We start from the raw sequence: 7116 nt of genomic DNA on the forward strand, positions 1-7116 counted from the left end.
TGAAGTCAATGCAGCCGGGCCTGCAAAACATCCAAGAACGCATCCACTTGTAAGACCTCACATCACCTGCCTATGTGGTGAATACCCAGCCAAACATGCCTTGAAGAAATAACGTTTGTCCTTCTGCGCGCTCTGTCCGCATCCTTCCTCTCTCTCTTCTCTCTCTCTCTCTCTCTCTCTCTCTCTCTCTCTCTTCTTCCTCTCTACTCTCTCTCTCTCTCTCTCTCTCTCTCTCTCTCTCTCTTCTCTCTCTCTCTCTCTTCCCTCCACCCCCCCTCTCTCTCTCTGTCTCTCTCTCTCTCTCTTTTCTCTCCTCTCTCTCTCCTTCGTCTCTCTCTCTCTCTCTCTTCCCTCCACCCCCTCTCTCTCTCTCTCTCTCTCTCTGTCTCTGTCTCTCCTCTTCCCCTCACCCCCCTCTCTCTCGCTCTTCAGTGTTTTTTTTCCTTCTCTGTTTTTTCCCAACTTTTTCTCGTTGTTTGACTGGAAAGCTAAACTGTAAGTCTCCGGGCGTGCGATGTGCGTCTGCAAGGCCAGGTGATGTGAGGTCTTACAAGTGGAGCGTTCTTGGGATGTTTTGCAGCAGCACATTGACTCACCTGATTTATGCTGATTCGCCGACGGACCGYCGGGTCCCTGGCTGATTCAGTGAGTCGCTGGGCAGAATGAGGAGTCGTATTGATTGTTGTCTTCAGGTTTAATAGCAGTCCACTGAGTTATGACTCCTGTACTGCTCTGCTCACCCAGGAGGGAACCGGCCAGCGTCAGCAGTTCACACGGGAGCCATAAACAACTGGCCCCTCCTCTCAGCGCAAAAAAACATGTACACACACAAACCATGACTCACAGACACTACACAACACAAAATATATACAGCACACCTTACACATAATACACACTAACATACTGGAACCATTTACCGGTAAYGAAGATTTTCAAAAGCTTCTATTCTTACCATTCTTTCCTTAAAATSTATTTCAATAAATTATGAAATATATGTTTGTGTGTCATGCCGTCACGTCCTACACACACTGTCATGSAATCAATATTAGATTGCTGACAGAGCTCCAGGAAACCAGTCCTGAGATATGAGTCACCACAGAGGGCCAGTAGAATGTGTCATGTCAGTGTGTTATTTCTAAAAGCCTATCTGTCTAGTACGCCATATGAACAAACACAGGACAAACATTGCGTACTGRACGGCTCAACGTTTATGTTTAGATCTCGTGTGAATGATGGCGCACGCCTCCCTCTCTCCCTCCGTATGGTGCACAGACCTCKTTTAATTAGCTTAATTAGGCCCCAATATGGAGGATTGCTGCTCCTTGGTTGGTCGGTATTCTCTGGAGCCAGCCAATTACCCATGCAGCCAGATCACAATGCAAACACAGGCTGGCTATGATATTGATTATTTCTAATCTAACTGGAGAAGAATATTAAGACTAACATTTAATAATTGTACACACTCATTAGAGCTCTCGTTCTATATGAGCTCTTGTTTCTTGGAGACTCAAATCAACGACGTACTCTAGAGTTTAATATAGATGGGACAGCACATAAAAACTCTACAGAATGCACTAGATTTGCGAGTGCTGCATGGAGTGACAAGCATTGTTCTTCGATTATTTTAAAAATAGAGACCGATTGTGTATTAGCTCATGCTGCCCTGAGGAAAGATGGTCTCATATTTCACTCTTATACTCTCATAAAAGTTAATATGTTACTCATTGTTAACAGGTCATATGCCGTAGCTACAATAATGTTGTGTGCGCCTTAACCCACTGGTTCGTTGATCCAATAATTGCATTTGTTGCCTGTCGTTACTACTCGTATTTGTGGGCCTAATAGCATATAACTCTGCGTACGAGAAGAAGGTGTTTCTAATATAGATTATGAAGCACCCTCTCTATATATAATCACTCTCTCCATCCGCCCTTTCTGGAAAGACACGTGCTTATCCCCATCGTCACAACCATAGACGGGCAAGTTTTGCCAAATACACCTATCTCCTCTCCCTCGAACAGCTGGCCCACTCGGATATACGCTATTTATCTCCTTAGCGCGAGTAGTCGAATTGGAATATGACAAATCAGGCCGACAAGGAATCTAAGAGGCAGTCATCTTGAGCCTGATCATAGAGGCTGCTGCCGCGGTCTAGCCTGTATGGTAGGTTGGGTAACAGAGTAATGGCATCAGCGTTCTTAACTCTGCACAATACGATATCATTATGCAGTTTTTACCAGGTAGTTACCCGTCATTGAGTACTTTAAACGCCACACGATGTCATTTCATCTATGTCATCAAAGCTGGTGCCCAACCATGATGATTTTCTACGTTCCGTCTATTCTGGGTTGGTTCATGGTGTAGTCATGAGCAAGACTCTACATCAAATCACGTACTTGTGTTTAACATATTAAAATTGAAAACAGATTTTGGGGAGGTAAGAAGGATATAGTTGTAATATCTGAGAGAGAGTGGTTAGATAGTATGGAATTGTAGCACATAGGTGTGTGGAAACACGGAATTTGGGTGCTAATACAGACGCGGGTGTAATGAGCTGTTCGCTGTGATAGTAGATTGAATTATGTGTAACTGGTTAGAGGGGAAGTTCGCACACTATAAACATCATATAATCCAATTCAGTTTCACATCAATCCTCATCACTAGAGGAATGAGCTTCGCGCACTGATAATGAGAAGAATTCCCTCTTTGATGATTTTATCAATTCTCACGAGCACCGCTTGTCTTCTATATGTATCCAACACTTGTCCTCCACATGCTCTTTGGTGTCTCGAGTGCTTCACTGTTTGCTCGCGTCTACAAACTGTAATCCCTTTGTCTCCCTACGCGATAACACGTACTGCTGACAAGTCTCATTCGCTTTGTACTCTCTCAATTCATGGGATCATCGTTAATCGCTGACCAACACGGTTCGATCTAAGCATATTGATATGTTGGTACTCTACTCCCCCCCCCCCCCCCTGACGCTCTGGGCGGCGTTTGGATAACGAAAACACGCTGTCAGACACAAAGAGTCCCATGCCGCCCACATTTATGTGCAGCTGCCCGTGATGGTACCGCGCATGCATAGTGGCTGAGCTGGAAGCTCTGGTAGCATTGTATGGTCTGTACCATGCTTGCTAGACTCAGCTACGCTGCAGACACTGCTACTACACACACTACACCAAAATATCTTTGTAAGTGGGGAAATGGCAATGTGGTGCGAGGTTTGTTGCAGACTTGCGGGGAGAGCTGTCGTTCTAGTCAGACTGTCCCGCAGTATGGTAAAGTCTGCATTCGGTTGTCAAACGAGCTGGTCCTCAATTCAGACCCAGTGCGAAGGATCAGCACTCTTATCTCAATAAAGCATTACCTCTTTTTTCTTCTATCTTCTCCTCTCACCATTGCCGGCTCTAGTCGACTCTCAAATCCTTTTTGCGTCCGTTCGCGCCCTGACCAGTCACAAAAGCGCTAGGCAATAACAAACACACCCATTTGAGCTCTCGTCTTACAATACCTCAGAGACCTACGCTTGAACAACACCCACTCGCTCTCACTCAAGAACTCCCTACACTCCAGCACAACCAACCCACCCCTCGCTACCAAGCAGTCTCCATCGAGCTCATTACTACGACCTTGACTTTCCTTGTCTCTCATAGACTCATACCACATCTTCCACACTTCCTCCTACCTCTCAGACCACTCGGAACCCACACTCACCGCACATCAGCCCCACAGCGTGCTCCAGCGCTTATACCAACTGAACAGCATGTACACAACCCACGTCTTCACACAACACCGAACGAACTCAATCGAACCTTCCTGCGATGTCACCGGCTCGACGAAGCCTTATCTCCGCACACTAGCACCGACATGCCTCAGACTCTCGTCCACATCTGGTCTCATCCGTCCCATATCCTCCAGCTCTCTAACTACCCGACTCGGCTCACTTACCGACCACCATGCTCCAACCCTAACACTCACATACGCAGCACTCACAACCCACACTCACAACCCACACTCACAACTCCATGCTCAAGCTTTCAGGTGTGCTCAAATTTACTAAGGCTTGGCGGTTTATTAAAATTAGCACTCGTCTGTTTAGTGAACCATCAAGATATGTCCCTTTGGGTAGCACAGTCTGATGTCTGTAGAGGCGCTGGAGGGCTTGGCTTCGGAGGACATCACTCGCGCTCTTCGAGATAGTCGACGTCTGCGTACCATGGAGTCAATGGAAGTGGGTCATTCTGCAGATAATCACTCAGGGCATGACGTGGAGACGGTAGGTTCGTGTTTGACTTGCTCAACAAATTTAACTCCATTCTAGACTTACCTCGGCTAGATCTCCCACCGACGATTGAGCTGTCTACGTTTAGGCCCTCTCCTCTTCTCCCTCTTCAGCAGCTACACTCACTCTCCTACGTGTTACAGTGGCTTCCTGTCCACATCGATCCTACAGACAATGTGCCTCGCTATACTATATGTCTAGTAAATCCATCTGGTTAGGTTTCGTCTCCTTCCCTCACCAGGTTCTCTACTGACACCGATCAGAATGTGGGTGCCCACGCCATCTCTCGCAGTGCCTTCCTAGAATTCTCAGCTTGGGTGGTCGGGCACCCACGCGCACTTTGTCTTAATCGAGCTCAACCGTGGCAGGCCGCACATAAGAGAGGGGGGACCGCGAGCAGTGAGATATACTCTCCTGCAGCCAGGGGGAGAGACCTGTCCGCTCCACGAGTACACTGTGACAGATCTATTCTTCGTCCATCGCATATGGTCTGTACACATATCTCCACAGTGTGGGTTGCCCTTCGGCCCAAATCCACGTAGTTATGTGGTCTTAAGTAGCACCGTAGTAAGGGAGTCTGATGATGCCGTGTGTTTACTGCCCTGACTAGGTGAAACTTGACTTATAAAACATACATGTAGGCTACAATTCCAAGCCATGATCAACAGATGACATGTTTTCACAAAGAACTTGTGATCTTTACCGTTCTCCCGCATGTGTGGTCTCTTACTGTCTTTCTCTCTACTCTGCTACAGCTAACATCCCGTCTAGACACAGTTATGTAGACACCTTTACCTCACACAGGAAGTGACAACAGGTCCTAATCTGTGTCACTTCCTGTGTGAGGTAGGGTCGTACTTTGTCATCTCCCGTCTGGACTACTGCGACTTGCTGTTGGGCTCCTGGCTCCACGCAGTCGGTGCCGTGGCTGCAGTGGGACATCTTAATATATCAGCTCTGCACTTGACGAGAGATACAGCGACACAGTTCTCAAGCCCGTTCCTGTCTTGTAGTAGTCGCTTTCCAAACTCTCCCAAGAAGTCTACTCGCGCCTTCATGTCATCTCTCTATTAAAGGCGTATTGCATGACTGTCATTCATGTTCAATTCACCCAGTTCAATGTAACATTGTTTTATAGGTTTTAGAGCTACTACTTGATACTCACATTTTCCCTGTAACCCTCTCATGAGGTTGCTAACAACTAGCCTAATGAATGAAAGTTTACAAACGTAGGTGCACACAGGTTCGAGAGCAATAAAATGGAGATTGACGACAAGTGACACATTCAAATACCACTTGCCACCGCTCCTACCGCACCACACCTCCTTTGCCTGCTCTATTACATTCCCCTATGCTACAAATCTCAGATGGTAGGGCTGTAGGACCTATCAGTTGCGAGCACAAGAGGTGCTGAGACGAGGAGTGTGACCTGACAGCTCCTATCACAATTGGATATATCCTCACTCTTCAGTCGTGAAGCTTAAATTCTTACTATTCACACGCTGTTTCGTTCGTTTTGCTGCTTACTGTTTAAGAATATGTAGACTACTGCATGATATGTCTTAAATCTCGTATAGAGGCAAGAGAGATTTGGATTACTATACTATGACTGTGATATGCATTAGAATGTGGTCTCGAGCCACCGCTCATAGACTCCTTATAGCACTCCTCTCTTAGGATCGGCAATATTGGACTAAGTCTCTCTGGCGCTCGACTGCTCAGCCGTCCCCTGCTTAAATCTGAACTTTCTCATCCGTCAATTATGTTATTAATGTAGGAGGCTTGGGGGGCTGCACTATCTAATTGCATTAAAACGGATTCAGCTGTATGCAGTGACACCTCATGTGTTGATAGAAAACCTGAGTAACTCTCAATACAAGCGCAGATACCATATCAGACTATAGTCACTGTTCTACCTCTACCACGTTTTGTTTTGCTTCGTGCCCTGTTGCCAAACAGCATACACTTTCCGTTGCTAACGTAGTGTTTGAATCAATGTTGGTGGGTTGTCCATAATTATTAGTTCTCTACTATAAGGTAACTGGTCTGATGAACTCGCTCCTATTAGTAGATAGTAATATACGTGAAACAATACATACGAGAGTTAGTAAACCCACTACAACTCAATCACGACACAAGATAACACAGCACCACGATATACACACACCAACAGCGGGCTCCGGTGGCAATAAATTAAATAAAGCAACAGCCACTCCGTAAATACGTATTGCTCATGAGATGTGTGTCTGTTATTACACTGGCTGTGTCAGGGGTTGTGAACCCGACATAGGAAGGGGACTAGACAATGCATTCTATTCCTTTAAAAAGTACTAGCTTTCTACGACACTCGATAATCCTGACACGAAGCACTCAGGGGTAATGCATAAGTTCCGATTGTTACTCTTGTGAGTTTTCTTTTTTGTACTGTCTCACAGCAATGCGCCTGTTTGTCTGGCGGCTCTCTATCCGTTCATACATGTGTGGCCGCGTCCTCTACTAGAAGATAGGAAGTTCGAGTTTAATCATTGCTGACTTTGTGGATAGTGGTTGGTAATCTTTGCGAAGGTCGTGTCTGTCGATGTGGTGAAGTGCTGTGCTGTGGATTACGTGTTACGGGACAAGTTGTGTAGCGAGGGGGTGTGTCGTAGCAGGAGGAGAGGGGAGTGCCATAATTAACTTGGCATGTGTGAGACAGGGAGATCTGACTGGACGTTGGCTTGGAGGAGTATGCTGCACAATACATATAATTCACTCTCGCTCTTAGTCACTCACAGCCTGTGTTTGCGAATTCGTTGATCGGTCGCGCTGTCATTGGGGATAAATGTGAATAC

The sequence above is a fragment of the Salvelinus sp. IW2-2015 genome, unplaced genomic scaffold (assembly GCF_002910315.2).
Source record: "Salvelinus sp. IW2-2015 unplaced genomic scaffold, ASM291031v2 Un_scaffold3156, whole genome shotgun sequence".
NCBI lineage: Eukaryota > Metazoa > Chordata > Actinopteri > Salmoniformes > Salmonidae > Salvelinus > Salvelinus sp. IW2-2015.